Genomic DNA, 20,954 nt, shown 5'->3' on the forward strand with positions numbered 1-20,954 from the left:
AGAGTTTGCCGTTTACAGCTCAGAAGTGTATTGAGAGTTGCTACACGACACTCACAGCAAATTTGATTTCCTGCCACTAGGGTGCGTCTAGATTTCTAGTCTAGGTATGGTACTGTCTGGTACTGGTGTGCTCTCAGGTTCACATGACAGCTATCGAACTGTCCCCTTATCTGAATTAAACTGCCAGTGTAAAAACTCCCTTTATTTATATTCAGAAAATGAGAGAAATCACTGCTTATTCAGAATTTTTATGCTTAGGCTAAAGAGACATGAGCAAGTTCTTTGAAAATCATCTGACCATTGGTACATGTCTAGCCTCCATGCTCTGAGTATGGTTTATAATAAACGTACATTTGCATAAAGCATGCTTTTTTGTCCATAAATGTTGATTAGAGTATTAAAAAACTTGAAACATATTAATTTAAGGTACATTTAGAACTGATAAGAATGTGCAATTAAATTGCGATTAAATATTTAATCGATTGACAGCCCTAAAAAAATAAAAACATAATAACTGCGTCGCACTATGAACGTCGCTGCGCATTGCGTTCAAAATGCTGCAACGAACCCGCAAGACCTGATACGCTAAAGCTAGAGCTTGAAGCTAAAAATGTAGTTGTTAAGTAGCAAAAATATGCAGTTATTAGCTGTGTCCACTGTATTTTTGTTGGTTTTAATGAGACCCCCCTTTGAAATTACCAGGACCCCCCATTGCCCCCCCCCCCCCCTCAAAATTGTCTGGAGCCACCACTGAATACTGAACACTGTGCCAAAATGTTTGTATGTAAACTAAAAAAAATACAAAATACAAAATAAACGGAAAAAGACAAACATGTCCATAAGAATGCACAATGGTTAATTAATTTGGTAATCATTGGCGTAGTTAATCCATTAACCAATGAAAAATACATTTGTTACAGTAATCTCTGTTATAGTTAATAATAATATATTGGTAGTCCATGTCCATTCCATAATATTAAAGGGTTATTAGTTCAGCCAAAAATGTAAATTCTGTCATTAATTACTCACCATGTCGTTTCAAAACACTCATTTAATTTGTGTTCATCTTCAGAACACAATTTAAGATATTTTGATGACATCTGAGAGCAATTTCAGAAAGGTAGTAAAAATATTGTTAAAATAGTTCATTTTACCATATCGGTTTAACCCTTAATTTTATGAAGAGATAAGAATAGCCTACAAAATTCTTTTTGTTTGGTTTTTGTGCTCTGAGTTCTCGTCACTTCGTAAAATTAAGGTTGAACCACTGGAGTCACATGGACGATTTTAGCAATGTCTTTCCAAACTATTCGGGCCTTGAAAGTTTTAATTAAATAAATGTCCATGCAGGAGTCAGAACGCCCTCGTATTTCATCAAACATTTCTTCATTTGTCTTCGGAAAATGAACGAAGGTTTTACGGTTTTGGAATGGCATGAGGGTGAGTAGTTCTATTTAATGACAGAATTTTCCTTTTTGGGTGAACTAACCCTGTAACGTACAAATGTATATGTTTAATAATGTATGTGCCTCAGTAAATGCTTAAATGTTGGAACTAAGTGATCTAAAAGTAGGTATTTTGTAAGTTATTGTTAACAAATTGTTCAAGCAGTATTTTGTGGACAAGGTCTTGGTTGTTAGGCAATCCATTATTCAAGACTCTACTGTTGTCATGCCGTCTCGTGCGGCGCAATGTGTGTTAGAGAACTTTGAGGCAGTTACTCTAGGGGAGCTCAAAAAAGCTGTCCTTGAACTGAAACCTACCACCTGCCCTATAGACACTGTTCTTGCAAGGATTCTGAAGGAGGCTGTTGACATCATTGGTCCCTGTCTTGTCTCCTTCATAAACAGCTGTCTTACTTTGGGTACTGTTCCTACCGTTCTCAAACATGCCATCATTAGACCATTGCTTAAGAAACCCAACCTTGACCCCTCCATTCTATCAAACTTCCGCCCTATTTCTCACCTTTCATTTCTGTCAAAGTTGATGGAGAAGCTTGTTTACTCCCAGCTCCAGGCTCATCTGGAATTACACAGCATTGGGGATACGTTCCAATCTGGTTTCAGGACCAGGCATAGTACTGAATCTGCATTACTGAGGGTGCATAATGACATTCTTGAAGCACTTGACAGAAAAAACTCTATGGTTCTAGTTTTACTGGACCTTACCGCTGCATTTGACACTGTTGATCATGCAATTCTCATTTCTCGTCTTCAACATGTTGCTGGTCTGCAGAAAGTGGTGCTGAATTGGTTCACCTCATACCTCACTAATAGAACCTTTTCAGTAATGCTCAATGACTTTTCCTCCTCAACTGCCCCTATGTCATCTGGAGTACCACAAGGTTCCATTCTCGGTCCTATTCTGTTTTCTCTCTACATTCTGCCACTTGGTCAACTCATCTCCAGACACAACGTTCATTTTCATTTCTATGCCGACGACCTCCAGATCTACCTTCCTGTGATACTGAGTAATCGGTCGGCACTGGATCCTCTCTATAATTGTCTTCAGGACATCAAACAGTGGCTTTCCCAGAATTTCCTTCATTTAAATGAAGAAAAGACTGAGTACATCCTGTTCAGCCCGGATTCATCCAGCAGTGCTTTTACCTTTGGACCTACGACACCTCAGTTTGCTCCGTCTGTACGTAACCTGGGTGTTATTTTGGACAAAAACATGCAGTATGATAAACAGATTGGTGTAGTAGTGAAGGTGAGTTTTTACCAGCTAAGACTTCTTAGTAAGGTCAAATATTTTTTGTCCAGAGCCGACCTTGAAAAAGCAATTCATGCCTTCATCAGCTCGAGGATCGACTACTGTAATGCCCTCTACACTGGACTAAATACATCACTTATCAGTCGCCTTCAACTGGTACAAAACGCTGCCGCACGTCTTCTCTCTAACACATCTAAACGGTCACACATTACCCCTGTCCTCCGCTCGCTTCACTGGCTCCCAGTGCAGTTTAGGGTGGAGTATAAAATCCTGTTGTTTGTGTTTAAGGCCATCCATGGTTTGGCCCCAGTATACCTCACTGAACTAGTAAAAATATATCAGCCAGCCAGGACACTCCGTTCCTCTGATCAAATTTCTCTGGTTACTACAACATACAGGTATAAAAAGTTTGGAGGCCGGTCATTTAGTGTTCTAGGACCAAAGTTGTGGAATGCACTCCCTGTGCACCTTCGAAACATCACGGTGCTGAGTATTTTCAAAGCACATCTGAAAACACACTTTTTTAATCAAGCTTTTGACTTTTAGTCTTGTTCTTGTTTGTTTGTATTTGTCTTTATGTTGTTGTTTGATGTTTGTTCTGGAAAGCGCCTTGTGCACCTTTTGGCTGCTGTAAGGCGCTATATAAATAAATTATTGATTGATTGATTGAACAAATGGAACTTTATTGTAAAGTGTTACTGTTAAGAAAATGCATAAGATGACAAATAAGTTTCAAAGCCTTTCTCCTACATCAACATGTCATACATTAGAAACACTGTAAAAGAACATTTGCATTAATGAGTGGTTGGTAAGGGTCTTTGGTCCAACTAAAAGAACAAATGAATCAGAGATGAGGAGTCGAGGATGTCTCATTAAAGTCAATAGAGGAAGACACTCAGAGATGTTCTTCCGTCCCGGAAGATCAGCAATACAATTTAAAAAAAATACAGCCTGCATTTTAATTCATTTGGTTAAAGATGACCTATTTCAAATTCGTATTATTCTTATTACTAATACAACTGTAGAAGGCCGGAGGATTGCTGTCACTTGGGCTGCTGCCATCAATGATTATGATAATGAAATACTCTATGCATAAAATAATGAGGCACTTGTCTTAGTCGAGGCTAGTCTTCCTCTGTATTAAAAGGCTTATATAACCCAGGAGGACTTGGATAATGAGAGTCCCAGAACTCAAAGTGGCATAACATGAATATCAGGATGTCTTAGTATGTGGTTTGTCTCCGTTTGCTTTAATGGCAGCAGCACTGAACAAAAACTGATGACCATAGAGCTTCAACTGAACAAAGAGTAGGCCTACAAAGAGTCACACGATCACTTTTGTACTTTACGTCACAGTACTTGCTTGTTTTACATGTTTTTAAAAAGTTCGGTTTTAAATTTTGTGTGTGTGTGCGTGTGTGTGCCCTTGTTTATATTACATTGTGTGTGTGTGTGTGTGTGTGTGTGGGGGGGGGGGGGGGGGGGGGTAAGTGGATCATCAAATCGATCATCAACCAAGTGTTGCTTTTACTGCCACCTAGTGGTGTTCGGACTGAAATGCTTATGAATGTGGCCAGGGTTTGTGATGGACCAACGGGCGAAGATTAATGACATCAATCCAGAAGGGCTTAGATATAAATAACTAGTAGACAGCAATAAACGTCAAATAATTTATTACCTACTAGTCATCCGTCATCCATTCATCCATCCAGAATTGCAGGAGGTCAATATTGTCTCTCCTGCAGGCATATTCAGTTCAGCCTTCATTTTTTTTCACCAGGAAAACGGCCTTCCCCGCCAAACAACACAGATGCATTTAACCTATAAACATGCCATATTGCACACTTTTTATTGTGTGTCAAGTTGTGTATGGGCTATTATCAATTGTCAATTTTTAATGTGTAGCCTATCATGCAACATCTTAACACATAATGTTATGAATATAAAGATAAAAAATAAAACAATACTTTAAAGGGTTCTGTCATTAAATACTCACGAAAAAAAATATGAGTCAATATACTGCGATTTAATTACCACTTTCAAGGCCCAGAAATGTAGAAAAGACAGCATTAAAATAGCCCATGACTCCAGTGGTTAATTTTATGAAGCAGCGAGAATACGTTTGGTGCACACACAAAAAAAGAAAAAAATCTCCTCGTCTCTGTCCGTCTCACGGTTTATATTGTAAATACAGTGCAGTGTTTCCGAGTTCTACGGCAGAACGCCGGCTCACCATTGGTTGACGTGAGCACCAGGACACATGCTTATGAAGCTGAAGCAGCAGCTAGCAATACATTGCTTTCAAAACATACAATTTCATCACTTTTTAAGTTTGTTTAAAAAGTTTTATGTATAATTTAAGGTTATTTATAAAATGTAAAAAGCCCTCTTCTATTTATTTGTATGGTATTTTCCTAATAAATAATTGCATAGTCGAATGTATTGTTCTTCACTTTGCATAATGCCATTCTGAAACGAACAAAACACATCAAATACATTACAAGTTTATATAGCCTACACTCTAGGTTTCTGTTCATTTCTAAAATAATCTCAAGAAAAGTATCTACAAATAAAAGCAACGTCTTTATTCAGTCTTTTTGATAGCTTTCACCAGTATTTTGCTAACCTCCATGACCCGCCTTCCAATGACATATCAGCCAACCTGATGTCAGCACACCTGACCGTGTGCTATGATTGACTGGCAGAAAATGCTTCTGATTGGCTATAAACAGTTTGACTCTTTTGTGTGGAATACAAGAACGGCTTGTTGCAGGGACACGTTTGCTTTCTCAGGAGGACACTTATTTCAGTGATCAGTCAGGTAATAAAATGACATTTTTAGTGTGGTGTTTCAAAAAAAGCACCCATAAAACAGATTTTGGCTTCCCTTCACATTTACTTCCAAACACTTGTCAATCTGGTTTAGGACACAGAGAAGCTAGCGGCCGCTGCTGTTTCACTCAATTCTAGCCTATATAGTGTCAATATCAATTTAACCAATCAATCAATAAAGGTTTGTTTGCGGTTTCAGTTAGTTTGTAGTTGACAGACTAACATCAGTCTGGTAACTCGGCAGGAAGTTAAATGACCCTGATAGTGGAAGATAATAACACACCAGTTATGGATTATTTTTCATGGCACTTTTTGGAGATTGACAGTCGTCATCTCCCCATTCCTCAACCTTTTTTTGTTGTTGTTGTCCCCAGTAGAGGAAAGACACACAGGTTTACGAAAACATGAGGGTAAGTAATTGATATTCCAATACATATCCTTTAATATAGCTCATGCAAAGTGTCATCGCTGGTTTATTTGGTTTACTTTTGCTTTTTTCATTTTTGTGAATATACAATTATATTTTAAATCATGTCCTATTTTATGTCCAGTGCATACTCTTCCCATGAATAGTTATTTATTTCTAAATCAAAAGGATCAGTGGTTGGATTATCCTTGTTGTTTTTGTTGTTGTTGTTGTTGTTTTTCATGTGTTGGGCTCTGCCTGTTGTGATGACACGTATGACTTTTTTGACTACTAAATGAATAATGCCCATGTGTTGTTAGCAAGAAGGCCTATATATTTTCAATTTCATATCTCATAGATGCCGATCATATTGAACAATTAAATTATGCTATTTAATTATCGAAAGCAATTAAAGGCTATAACAATTCACATTTGATGTAGGCTACATCATATAATGTACTTGCAGTTACGATTTTTTAATAATTCACAGTTCTGTAGGCTACCTTTAATCGATGCGCCACCGCCTGTCACGTATTTCTTCTTTGTCCCAGCAGATGGCAGTCTGTGTACAGATTTTGATCACCTGCATTTCTTATCAGGATTTTCATAAGAACCATTTTCATAAGAACTCATGTAATCCTCACTCGGTCAGTGATCTTATTATAGCTCGACATATAGTTTATCTTAGATACATAAAAATGCTGTAATAACACAGACCGTTTTCAGAATGCATTCTTATCCGACCTCAATTAATTCCATGATAAATCGTCCCTCTCCGTGACAGAGCTTGTCGTTTATTTGCTTTCTCAAATTTCGTTTTTGGATTTAAATCACTGTAATCTGATTTTGCCATATGTATTGGTGGTTGACTAAATCTGTGATCTAAAATACAAACAAACCCAAAACGTGTTTATTGGTCTAGTTATTCATTTAGACGTGTCTGTCATTGTCAAAACAATGCCTTATTCATCATTTTACACTCATTGTTGTGCTGCTTTATTATTTTTTATCAAAAGCGTTAATTTTATTTTAAATAATAATTTGAGCATATGTCTTTGAAGATGAGTAGGCTATAGGGACATGTTTTACATTGTTCTGATATTTACCAACATTAGGCTACTTAATATGCTTGTTAATATGATTAAATAGCCTAGCAAATATTTGCTATAATTTGTTCACAATATTGTTTATAATTTATAATTTTTTTCAGTATGTTATATAAGTGTGTGTGTGTGTGTGTGTGTGTGTGTGTGTGTGTGTGTGTGTGTGTGTGTGTGTGTGTGTGTGTGTGTGTGTGTGTGTGTGTGTGTGTGTGTGTGTGAGGGGCAGATAAACACATCGGGCTGCCCTGGGCTTTTGTCCTGGGGTCATGCACTTGACCTTTTGTCTGAACTGCCGAACAGCTGCTGCACCACGAGCTCTTCTGACACTGTCTGCTCCAGATATCACGACTTGAAATCATTGACATCAAGATGGTTTGACATGCTGAAAGATCAGAGACTGTACACTTCATTATAAACTTATGCGATTAAATCGAACGGCACGTGAATGTTCTTAATGTGAAGCATCAGAGGATTTTAGATGTTGTCCAATTCACCAACGATTCTGAGATTATTATTTTTTTCTTTCGTTAACGAATATCTTTGTGTTTCTTTCTAACGAACGAATGTCGCGAGGATGCAATAAACACAAATCTGAGACGATGAATGTAGGATTGTGTAAAACCACCGGAGTCAAGACGGTGACTCAAACAATCTTCAGAAACAATAATAACGAGGAACTTTTAGATTTTACAGCATAAAATGGTTTTATAGTGAGTCGAATAGGGTGAAGATTAGTTGAAAAATATTTTCTAAATGGAACTGTTTCTGTTGACGCACGTGGAAATATTTAGCAGAGATCCCATGCAAAATGATTTGTGTAGTTAGGGTATTAGCCTAATTGTAACTTTAGAGACTATTAATATATTTTAAGGAACGAATCTTTTTTTAAGTGTAAAAACAGACAAATTTACAAATGAGAAATGTAATTCTCATTTTAGCAGTTATTCATTAATTTGTGGGCTAGTAGGCTATTATTATTGTTGTAATTATTATTATTGTTACTCAAAGAAGAAGAACAACACGTCTTAAATATAATTTAAAAGATTAACTATAGCCTACAATTTGGATGTTAAAATATTGAATCACAGACTGGATATCAATTTATAATATGCCATGAATCGTAATTATAGGCTACTGCATTTTAATTCAAAATAAGCTGTATTAGCTATATCAGCACGTGGTAGCCTACAGAAGTTAAACATGCAGTATAACATTTAAAATAACATGACATTTTACAGGTAGCCTATAAGAAGAGAATTTCCAAAGCCAGTTCACATTTAGGCTATAATTTTCCGCATAATGACTGTCGTTTGTTCAATAAAACCTCTTATTTTTCTCAAGCTGATTTTATAGATATACTTCCGTTGTATAATTCGATCATAATATCAACCAACAACACGTGAACGGACTCTATCCAAATGTATGTGTCGGTTTTCTTTCTTTCTGTTTGACAGTGAAAGTCCGACATAATAAATTGCTTAAAAGGGTCGCGTGAAATTACATTTAAAGACATCAAATATAAAAATTAAATATAGAGCAATATGTATAACATTATCTTCATATACCACACACACAGATACATAAAGGTGATATTAAAATGCCACAGTAATTCAATGACCCGTCTGATCCTGTCCGATCAATGCAACGTCGTTTTAGGCCGGCGATTTGCAGTCAAGTTCATGTTCACAGCACGTGCACGATGCATCTCATATACATTTTATAGAAGTGGGGAAAAAAGAAAGCTAAATAACTTACTGTGATTAAAATGTAGAGACACTTTTAAAGGTTATTACATCATATATTTTTTCAGGCTATTAACTTTTTTATAGCTGTATATTAAAGCCAGACACGAGGCCTACTCTTAACAGAAATACTAAATGCATATAAATGACGACACAAAACAGTATAGGACATTAAAGAAGCAATCAAAGTGGAAAATAGCCTTGCACTTGAACAAACAGAGAAATATATTCATTGAAATATATTTACAATATGGACTTACCTATAATAAAAAAAGGCAAGAAGAGAAAGGGGCTTGCGGTTGTCCCGTCTGATGATTTTTGAGAGATTTGAGGAGCAGACGCTGTGAGACAGGGTGCTGGGCTGCTGTTTGAGGTTAAGGTCATGGGGTCAGCAGACAGACAGCAGTCAGGGCTTTAAACTGCAGAGCGCATTGGATGTCATATGGAGGGCAGAAATTGGGTGGGTTAAATAAGGATTTACAATTCCATGAATAGCATCAAGATGCTTCAATCGCCACAATTTGTCATTTGTTGTGAAGAGAATAAATGTGATTTTTTTTTTTTTTTTTTTTTTTTTTTTTTTTTTTCATTACTGCAAGATTAAGATGAATTTTCTGCATTAATGTTCCCCTGTCCGGCTGAATTTCTTTCTTTCTGGGTTTCTTTTTTTCTTTCTGCATTTCTGAATTCATTTAGAGAGTTTAAAGTGTTTATATTTTGCCCATTCTCTTTCAATAACTAGATAAATGATCAAATGTTGTCTTCCGGATGGTTAATCCTCTCTGAATCTTAGAAAATAAATATTTAATGTATTTAATAACAGCACCTTTTCTACCAAAACTTGCCAAAAATCATCTGCCAAATTACAATTTGAAATCCAAATGACAGAGCATATTAAATGTATAATACAGATGAGATGTTATATTATATTATACATTATGTGGCGTATTTATAAATATTTAATATTATTAGGCCTAATTCTGGGTATGATAACTGGGCTGGACTGCAGTATTTCAGGACGGCTGAATATCAATCAGAGGGTTATCAATGAATCATTTATGCATATGTATATGCGTGTAATATTTCAGTTTGTCCGTCCGTCTTTTAAAGGCTCTGTGTCGAACCCCAGTCGCTCTCCCCAAAAACTCAAATAGAGGACCGTGGTTGCCATATCAACCGGCCACCTGACGTGTTACTGTGGCAACAGCAGTATTAGACAGAAACCGCTTATTAGATGTCCCATCTAAGGGTGAGAGGGAGGGGTGAAGGTGGAGGGGGTAGAGGGGCATCTAGATTAAAAAAAAGAATAAAACAAGGAATAATACTGGCTATTTGAAAGAGGAAGGGCTGATAACAGCTAGCGTAAAATTTTCCGGCAGATCTTAATTCCTTATAAGACCATAAACCCTTTGACTGCTCTCAAGTGCAGCGTCTCAAGACAGACACACTGACGTGGAGAGGGGTGACAATTGTGTCCAACGAAAGAGGCGATAGTGAAGTGACGCTTAAGGGTCAATGGTGGGACGTAATAACAGGGGCAAGTGTCCATCTGATGGGACTTTTGTACTGTAACACAAACAAAGACATTTGTTCAGGTCAAAAATCAACAGTGTATGCATATAGACCTTATTCAGAGCAGCGACAGGACAGGTATAAGCGTGAAGCTGTGAGGGATATAAGGTATCTTATCATTTTCCTTTTTCGTGTTGTCTGTTTTTTCCCCCCCGTCTGAAATTTCTTTGGAAGATCTTTTTACAGGGTTTAATCAGCAGAACAGTTCAAAAACACATGAAATAACAGTACAACCCATTGAAAAGATGCATGTCTGTCCCTCACAGCGTCGCTTCCATTCCCATTTTTTTTTAAACAAAAACAAATCAAAGAATAAGGTCTATTGTCTGTCATCCACAAATAATTCACTTTATTTTTGATAATTGATAATTATATATTGTCTGAACAGTCAAATACTTGATAATTACTGGTTAGTGTCAGAAGTGATCAGCTTCTCTCATTGTAAGCTTAAACTTTCAAATGAAAGAATTTTTAATTTTATTTAACCAATAATATTTATTTAATTCCAACTTATTTTTATTGACAGTCAACTCATCCCACAGTCTACAAATGTTAACAGTTATGCGCTTTGACTACTAATAATGTGCACTGTCAATGCATTTGTTATGCAAAATTCAAGATGACTCAATTGTTTTTGATTGACAGCATGATGATGTTTACGGATATGAATTTATGTTTAACCCCAAGTTATAATGAGACTTATTAAAATAATTTTATAATGATAGAGGCTAAATTAGACAAGAAAATCAAATGTAACCAAAAATGCACATACATTTAATAGAAAGTAGCAGAAATATTGTATTATTTAATAAATTAACAACTAATTAATTGATTTTGTTACTGTTTTAGAAGAATTTTCTAATAAAAGACTAAATAATAATAATAATTCATTACATTTATGTCATAAAATATGAATTACACAAGGAAATCCAATGGTGTGTGTGTGTGTGTGTGTGTGTGTGTGTGTGTGTGTGTGTGTGTGTGTGTGTGTGTGTGTGTGTGTGTGTGTGTGTGTGTGTGTGTGTGTGTGTGTGTGTGTGTACTTGTTTATATTACATTGTGGGGACCAAATGTCCCCACAATGTAATATAAACCTGAAATCACCTACATTGTGGGGACCAGCCAGCGGTCCTCACAATGTAAATGGATTTAAAAACATGCTAAATGATGTCCAGCATGTTTCCTGTGATAGGTAGGTTTAGGGGCAGGGGCAGTGTAAGGTGATAGAATGTACAGTTTGTACGGTATAAAATGTATTACGCCTATGGAAAGTCCCAGTGTGTGTGTGTGTCCGCTTATAAATCATAAATCATACTAAGTGATGTGTTTTGAATATGTAAGAATGCATATGGTTTTATGGATGTAGTGAAGGTGGACATGAATGTAGTCGGTCTGAGAGAAGAGGATACAGAGGATGGGAATAGATGGAGGCAGATGATAAGCTGTTTTGACCCCTGAAGGGAACAGCCGAAAGAAGAAGAAGAATGCATATGGTTTTATGTGATGGGTAGGTTTAGGGAATAGAATATACCGTTTGTACAGTATAAAAATCATTATGTCTGTGGAATGTCCCCATAATGATAGGAATACCAGTGTGCGTGCGTGTGTGCGTGTGTGTTTAGCATGTTGGGGTAATTAACCCACATTAGATTAATCTACGAGGGTGGCATTTGTATCACAATGAAAACAGTGACCCCCAGCACTGCCGTGGGGCTCACAGACATATAGAGGTCTGGCACCGGGCCAAAGACACACGCGTGCATAAACAAACACATATGCATGCGCACACATTCACACAAGCAGGCAAGAGCCAAGGGATTATGCATTCAGATCCATCCATCACAGTAAAGTAGTGTGATTTCTCCTCAAAATGTACACTTTTATTCTGCTACAAATGGGAAAATGTATGTGAAATGAGGAAAATGCATCAGTTTTAGCGCTTGATACAAATTCTGTAACACTGAATCTAGCAAAAACATTCCCACTTGGATTAACCTAATAATTTAGTTCCGAAAGATTCAAATCCACACAAGGATTTACCAGCTATTGAAACTTTACCTTGGATCAATAGCGACTGGATTTAGGGCTCTTGTGTTCTGTTATCCTCACAACCTCTGAAGATCCCGAACACAGGTATCACATTGGGAACATAAATGGGATTTCCCAGCAGACATGTATTATTCCAATTCCTTTTTTTTCCCCAGCTGAGAAATAGTGTTTATGCAAAGCGGCTCACATCCGTGGCCTACATTCGTGAAAAATGACTGCCAGAAATGATAGCTGCTTCTGGGGTGTTGTATTGTTTTACAAATAAATATATATCCAGCATGAGTCATGAAATTACACATTTTCTTCAAAAAGAACGGGCCTTTCTGCAGCCTCCCGCATTTATGTAAACCACCTTTGGCTTAACCATGTAAATTTACACATTTCACAGACTAGTCCGTATGAATAATTTAGCAGAATTTTTGATTTACCTGTTCCATATAAAAGATTTAAGCAAACCCTTCATTTAAAAGATAGGTTATGCAATAGAGCTCAACATGTTCTGATTTCTAGAAGAGTCATAGTAAATAATAACATAAATGTATTTATTTTAATGCTGCTTTTACTTTTAGATGCCTTGCAGGAAATGAATCTGCAAAATGCACACACTATCAGATGTGTAAGATAAATGAACTGAGTGAAACAAGCTTCAAAACAATAATTTAATCACACTGGCAACAGTTTGGCTAAATAATGCTGTTAGAATATGAAAATCACATGGATTACTCTTATTTAATATGTAACATGTTTTGAAACATTTGTCACCCTGGACCACAAAGCCAGTCATAAGGCACATATTTGTGGTAATAGCTAAGAATTCATTGTATGGGTCAAAATTATCTTTCTTTTATGCCAAAAATCATTAGGATATTAAGTAGAGATCATGTTCCGTGAAGATATGTTGTACATTTCCTACCATAAATATCAAAGATGTATTAGTAGTAGTAGTATGCATTGCTAAGGACTTAATTTAAGCAACTAAGACGATTTTTACAATATTTAGAATTTTTTTTTTCTTTTTTTTTTTCACCCTCAGATGTATCTTGGCCAAATATTGTCCCATCCTAACAAACCATACAATCATTGTAAAGTTTAAAATAATTGACCCTTATGACTGGTTTTTTGGTCCGGGGTCACATTTATTCTTAGACTTAAAGTCTGTAAAAAAAAAAAATAGATAGTCTATAAGGCTAGAATTATTAATTCATTTAGATAACCAAAAGCCTTTCATTGGTTAATGTATTTTATACATTTATTGTTTGGGCTTTATTTTAAAATCGATTGGATTATACTTCTCTGGCTTTGGCATTGACATTAAATGCATTGTTTAGAGGGAGGAAATAAATATACTGTTCTATAAGCGGTTGAACATTCAAAGCATCCATAAGGGGGCGCTGTAGAAGCACTTGCCTCTGTCATCCTCACCTCACACTGCTCATATGGTGATCGAACACATTTGTATAGTTTGCCAGAGTCCTAGAAACATTCAAGTTGATTTGTAATAGTGACTACATAAAAAATGATTTACGTGGAACATATTTTAATAATAACGAGCAAAAATTAGATGTTTTTTTGAGCCCACTTAACACCGCATATTTCATCTTTTTGCTTGCATACGAAATGCTTTAATATGATGCAGTCTGTTTGTTTAGGCTACAGGATGTGTGTAAACGCTAAGCTTGCATAGTGTCGACTCGTGATTGAGAAAAACGAGTATTATAGATCAGAAAAAGAAGAAAAAAACACAGCACAAACCCAAAATGTCTCTAAAGCAGTATAAGTGGCGTGTTTCTGCAGATGGGTGCATGAATCAGAACTTGTATTCAGCTGTTGGTCCATCTGTGGCTGATGAATTCTGCTCTTTTGTTCATAAAGGCTGTTCAGAGAAACGTCATTATATGGGCTTGAAAATGACCGTGATTCTTCTGCTCTATTGATGCATGTGTATACATTATAAACGCTCTCCTTTTTTATAATGCATGGAAAAAAGGTTAGTGCACCAATATTTTGTGATGCACGACAAATACACAAACACACATGGCAGCATATATATATATATATTATTTCCCCATGCAAAGGTTAATATTCACGCATCAAACTTTGACAATGCATAACAAACTTAGAATATGACTGTGGGTGTGTGAGACCGGTGATCAATGAAAGTAGCCTAATTTTATTGGCTCATTAAACAAACAAACAAATATATATATATTAAATATTTTAGCTATTTTAAGGCATGGCAAAAGAGCGTTCAAAATGTGCAGATTCACATGCCTATTTAACTTTTTATTATTATTATTATTTCGTGCATATTAAGTAGCCAAAGAAGTTAGATCAAATATTTATGTAATGCAGGGTCGGTTTTTATTACAAACGGAAACGTTGACCATCTCAACAGCCATTCGAGCACGCGCGTACACACACACACACACACACACACACACACACACACACACACACACACACACACACACACAAAGAACACAAAAGAATTATCATGACAAAAGACACAAGTAGAGTGAAAAACACTTCAACACTCGCTCCTTTCATGTAGAAGTTTTAATGGAAACAATTTTCTTCCTGCTCGTGCACAGATGAAACATATGCCATGTGCTACTGGTAAAATATTGATGCGATTTTTATTGAGATGTTGTGTATATAGGCATCCTTTTACTCGACCTTAAATATGTTTTTCATATATGCTATATAGCCTACCCTAATTGTGCTATGCATTGAATTGTAAACCGCTGGACATTTTATTTTCTTTTGTAAAATGTAATTGTATTAACTTGGCTATGTTAATACTACTAATAATAACTATTATTATTTATAAATTGCAATTTTATTATTATCACAGATAATAAAATTAATTAAAAAAAACACACAAAATCTCCAATGTACACTATTTGAAATGTGTGCAGATTTTATTTAACGTAACGCACTGGGGTAGGCTACATTGTGTAGGCTAGTGTAGCCTACATTGTTAGTTATAATTTAATGAAAAGCATTTATAGAATTGAAACATAAATATGACCATTTGTTTATATATATATATATATATATATATATATATATATATATATATATATATATATATATATATATATATATATATATATATATATATATATAGGCCTATTTATTTTTACATCCATCACCGAAAAACGACGACTGCTAATATAAACCGCTGTTTTGATGCTCAAGTTTACAAATTTACATTTGCATTAATAATATTGAATATCGTACCCGGTTGCATTTTAACCTAGTATTCAACCAATAAATCTATGTATTTTAAACATAAATGCAGTTTTTACAGTGGTGCTTCAAATGTTGCACTAGCCCTAGATGATTGACAGAACCTGACATTCTTTTGGGTTTTACAGAGATTGCATGATTTTGTTTACAACATAACATCGCGGTTCTTTCTCTATTGGTGGACACTCATCATGCGTATTAAATATTGCTATAAATGTTTTCCCTCCATCAACTTGCTTCTCATCTAAGGCCAACTTTGGTTGTTTTATCCTCCTTTATTGTTTGTTGTTTATGTGCAGATGTAAAATTGTCCTATAGTCTAATTCCATCACTTCCCCTCTCTCTCTCTCTCTCTCTCTCTCTCTCTCTCTCTCTCTCTCTCTCTCTCTCTCTCATCCTGGAATCTTATTGATCCAGGAGGAGCTAATTATCTCTTCCCCTCGTGACTGTGTAATCAGCACATGCGCAGTGTGTTAATTCCAGCCATTTTTTGCACGAAAGTAATTAGCAGGAATAAAGACCGGACTGATTTTTTTCACTCTCTCCTCCTTCCTCGAACCGAAGCCAGGGCGCGTCTGTCGTCTGCAGTACAACCAAAAACAAACCCTTTTAAATGCTTTAAGGAACAGTCAAATACCTCGTTTAACTTCAGCAGCATGATGTGTGAACGCGTGCATCTGTGCGAATGGGATCTATAAACGTGTTTACCGGAATACAAAGCGACGCGTCCAAATGTAAGTTTGTATCCGATGACTGTTCTTCACTCACCGTTAGCCTCTAGTTGATTCTTTGCTCAAATGTGACGCATTTTATTTACGCAGCGTATTTACAAAAGTACAAAGCGTAACAATAATGCACGACTATTACGCACCCTGCTTGTTTTGTTATTGATCTTTACTAGTTGTTGTCATTACACGTATGACATAGTCGCGAATGCAAAGCGCATCCTATTCACTTTTTTTCGATGCCAGTGTCTTTCTCGAGTTCAGTTTGAAGTTAGAAAAGCTCTTCTGGTGTTCTCCTACCTGTTTTCTTCAAGAGTTGTCGACCTCTTGTTAGTTGAAAAAGAAAAAGACCGAAAAGCGTAAAAGAAAAGTCCTTTCTGTGTATGGTTTTGCTTAGACGGGTGCTTCCGTTGCTGCTGTGTATGCCGACACTGACACATAAGGCTCATTTTCGGCGAATGTATCAGTATTGAGTCGCGCCTCGGGTCCGTATCCGTCCGTGCAACGATCAGGATCCGAAGCCTCTGCGCGTCCTCCGCGTCGCGACTCAATCGCGCGCATGCAATAGCCTTATGTAGCTTATTTTTTTAAAAGATAATCGGTCGCGAGGGTGTAACTTTTTGTTTTTACTTCTTAAATGAAGCGTAGATGGTGTGTGAAGAAGACTTAAGCTGGCCTTGATGTCCTGGGCATGCTTGGTCAAGCATGTTTGGACTTATTCCTTCAACTGTGTGTGTATGTGTGTGTGTGTAGGTGTGTGTCTGTGTGGGTAGGTGTAGGTGTGTTGTCCCCAGAAGTTAGTCAAATATGATGAAACCTAATAAGTTATTCATAAATGAAGAGAATATATATATATTATTCCTGCATTCTACAATGCTCAAAATAAATTGGTTAAGTCCGTAGGATATGTTTACAAACCTATATTTTATGATATTAAAAGATAGTTATCAATGATAAAAATTCATTAATAAGGTTAATGTTTAGTTTTATATATATATATATATATATATATATATATATATATATATATATATATATATATATATATATATATATATATATATATATATATATATATTATTGTATAAAAACAGATGAACGTGTGTGTGCCCTTGTTTACATTGTGGGGACATAAGGATAGTAAAACCTGAGATCACCTATATTGTGGGAACCAGCCAGCGGTCCCCACTTTTTAAAAGGCTTATAAATCATACAGGATGAGTTTTTTTGAGAAAGTAAAAATGCAGAATGTTTCCTGTGATGGGTAGGTTTAGGGGCAGGGGCAGTGTAGGGGATAGAAAATACGGTTTGTATAGTATAAAACCATTACGTCTATGGAGAGTCCCCACAAAGATAGTGAATAAGAAGTGTGTGTGTGTGTGTGTGTGTGTGTGTGTGTGTGTGTGTGTGTGTGTGTGTGTGTGTGTGCTTGTGTGTGACCAACAGACCGTGTGTTTGGGTATTGTTTTTTTCTGTCCTTTTGTGAATCTGTCACACTGTGACAGATAGTTTCTTTTTTATACATTATACAATAGTTTTTTTTTTTACTTAATAGTTCGATCATTTGTTTTTGAGCAGCTGGGCTCATGAGAAGCGAGGATTGATTTCAGGCTTGATTTAGAAAAAAAAATGATATTGGGTCATTTAGTTCACTTAATGTCAGAATATTCAACTTTAGAAATGCAATACATACAACTTTACATTTGTAGGTAAAAAAAATCAACATTTGGCCTTAAATGGAGTGCTTACACTGGAATAACCAGTTTTACTGCGAGAAAATAAACACTATGCTTGTGCTTGGGCAGCAGGTACAAATGAAGCGAGCACAGACTCTTTCTTTTGAGAATCTACCCATACACACACACACACAGGAGATGGTGTGAGTCGAAAGAGGATTGGCTCGCGGGTCAGAGTTCACGGAGTTAGGGAACAGGGTGAAAGGAAGAAGATGGGATGAAAGGGCACAGCAAGGGAAGAAAAAAGTGGACTCTGCAGGGTAGCTGTGTCAAACAGATAGTTCGGAGCCAATGAGAATGTTTAAAAGAAATTGTTCCCGATTGGTTTTCATTAAGTCATTTATTTATTTTACTGCATTAGCCAAATGTAGTGGATGTACTGTACAAAATCTAAATAAATGCATTCTAAATGTTTTCTTATAATAATGTTTTTTCTATCACCATTTTATGGTGTCTATGTAGGTCTTTTTTCCAGTGTGTTAGTAAAGTCTTCATCCTTGCAGAACACTGTAAAGATTGTGTCGTTGTTGCTGTGTTTGTAAATAAGGTGTTGCGACATCTGAATAATGAATTGTGTGTGTTCGTTTGTGAGTCTGTGTGCACACTGCCTTCGGGGTTTGACTTTTTCTGTTTATCATAATAATAGCTGGGGTTGTGGAGAAGTGAGGCACATCGGCAGATCAGTCACTAAGGCCTCTCGAACACACACACACACACACATACACACAAACTCGTGTGCGCTCGCACACACACTCAGCCAGAGAACAATGCATGGGGGCCCAGCCTGTCAGTTCAAATTCTGCTCTCCATCCACGCCTTAAACAGACCGTGTGTGTGTGTGTGTGTGTGTGTGTGTGTGTGTGTGTGTGTGTGTGTGTGCGTGCACGCACGCTCGAGAAACGAGGGTGATCAGTGATTCTGCCTCACCTCCGTGTTACTGTCAACTCTCACCAGAATTCACTGCAAATATTGAACTATATTACACTGTCTGCCTTAGTCCAGGCAGAAAGCGGCGTGTGCTGTTTGCCGTGGCTGTTGAATATATAGAATGAAGATATAGTTTATAAAAGCTGCATAAACAGTCATGCAAAGGTCAGTAGAATTGTTTAACACCTTTTCTTGAAAATAGACTAGAAATGGAGACAGACAGAGCCTCAAGTGAGAGATTGAGATTTTTTTATTTCAGAAGGGGTTCTGTATGATTAACATTTTTCTTAGAATTATGGGGGAAAAGGATGGTATTTATTGAAAGAAAAGGGGAAAACCGCTCTGCATGCCAGTAAAATGTCTTTACAAATTTAAATCTTTACATCTACCCTTAAATATTATTGTAATGTCATGTTTTTACAGTTTATATTTCCAGTAGTAATATTAGTATCTGGGTAGCTTCTCTCTCTCTTTCTCCCTCTCTCTCTCTGTCTCTCTCTCTCTCTCACACACAGACACGTTTGTTTTTGTGACATATGGGGACATTCCATAAACGTAATGGTTTTATACTATACACACTGTATTTTCTATACCCCTACACTGCCCCTGACCCTAAACCTACCCATCACAGGAAACATCTGCATTTTTACTTTCTCAAAAAATCTCATCCTGTATGATTTATAAGCATTTTGAAAAGCGGGGACATGGCTAATGTCCTCATATTTCACCCTCTCCTTGTAATCCATGTGTCATACCCATGTCATTATACACATTTGTGTCCTCATATGTCACAAAAACATGCACTCACTCACTCACTCACTCACTCTCACAAACACACACGTGTGAATTTTTAACCGGTTGTTTCACACTACACACATACACACTACACATTCAGAGAGAGAGAGAGAGAGAGAGAGAGAGAGAGAGCGAGCGAGAGAGCCTGTGTGTGTGACAATCGGTTATCACATTAGTTATTGTTTTAGCCAAAAAAAGCAGTTTCTGCGCACCTTTCACAATTCGATCAATTCCTGGTGGATAACATAATGCTATTTGTAGTATTATTTGTCAACCACCCATTTTCAACAGTAATTATCCTCCAACAAAATGTAATCTCTTGTCAGTTTGTGAGAGCTTGCATAAATCATTTGTTAATACCAATGATTAAAAACAACACTGCAGTACCATTTATTATTTGTTCTAGCTAGTCAATTCCATTTTTGCTTTGCATGTTGTTCAGCTCTGAGGGATTATGAATTTCGGATTATGATCTAGCTGCTAAAATGAGTTAATCTTGCACAAATGTTTTCTTTTTCTTTTCTCATTTCACAGTGCATATACTCTGGTAATGAATGCAGGATATTTTCGTGAATAATCCTTACAGATAAACGCTTTAGTACACAGTAGTACGTGTGTAACAAGTGCTGCAGTTTGACTGTGGAAGAGCAGCATACACAAGCGTTTCCCATGGGTTGTCAGAGGCATAAGATCAAGTCAAATGAATAAGAACTCTTTCAGTGTAGCATTGATTTCATAATCCCGCCGGATCTTGCTGCAGTTTAGATCAATACGTTTACATCACACTCAGACTTTCACACTAGAAACTGAAGCGTGTGTGACTTACTGTAAGCATACTGACAGAATGCATCACTCTGCATGTGTGAAAGATTGTCCTACATCTCTGCCTATTGGAAACTTAAATGTATTCCCCCCCAGAACTATAATAGAAGGCAGCTGTCACAACACTGTCATGTCCATGCCATTACATCAGCATTACCTTTTGAACTTTGACCCTGCATTTTCATTTTTGCCTGTCACTTCCTTTTTGCATGTCATACAGGAAGTCAGCATTTTACTTCCTGCTAACGTATTTTTTACTACGCTGGCTGACTAATCTA

General features: G+C 36.6%; 1 protein-coding gene across 4 annotated transcripts in view; it reads left to right on the forward strand.

The window, feature by feature from the left end:
• The first annotated feature begins 5,463 nt into the window (after positions 1–5,463).
• The window catches only part of zfhx3a (zinc finger homeobox 3a), a 39,327-nt gene continuing 23,836 nt past the window's right edge, over positions 5,464–20,954 (forward strand). For 2 of the 4 annotated variants that reach the window (XR_010898556.1, XM_067419982.1), the window contains exon 1: positions 16,132–16,405. The gene's annotated coding sequence lies outside the window, so the exon portion shown is untranslated. Of the gene's footprint in view, positions 5,537–5,921; positions 5,958–16,131; positions 16,406–20,954 lie in introns of those variants that run through there. The other 2 variants (XM_067419983.1, XM_067419984.1) reach the window with 2 other exon arrangements.

Source organism: Pseudorasbora parva, chromosome 16 (genome assembly GCF_024679245.1).
Source record: "Pseudorasbora parva isolate DD20220531a chromosome 16, ASM2467924v1, whole genome shotgun sequence".
Taxonomy (NCBI): domain Eukaryota; kingdom Metazoa; phylum Chordata; class Actinopteri; order Cypriniformes; family Gobionidae; genus Pseudorasbora; species Pseudorasbora parva.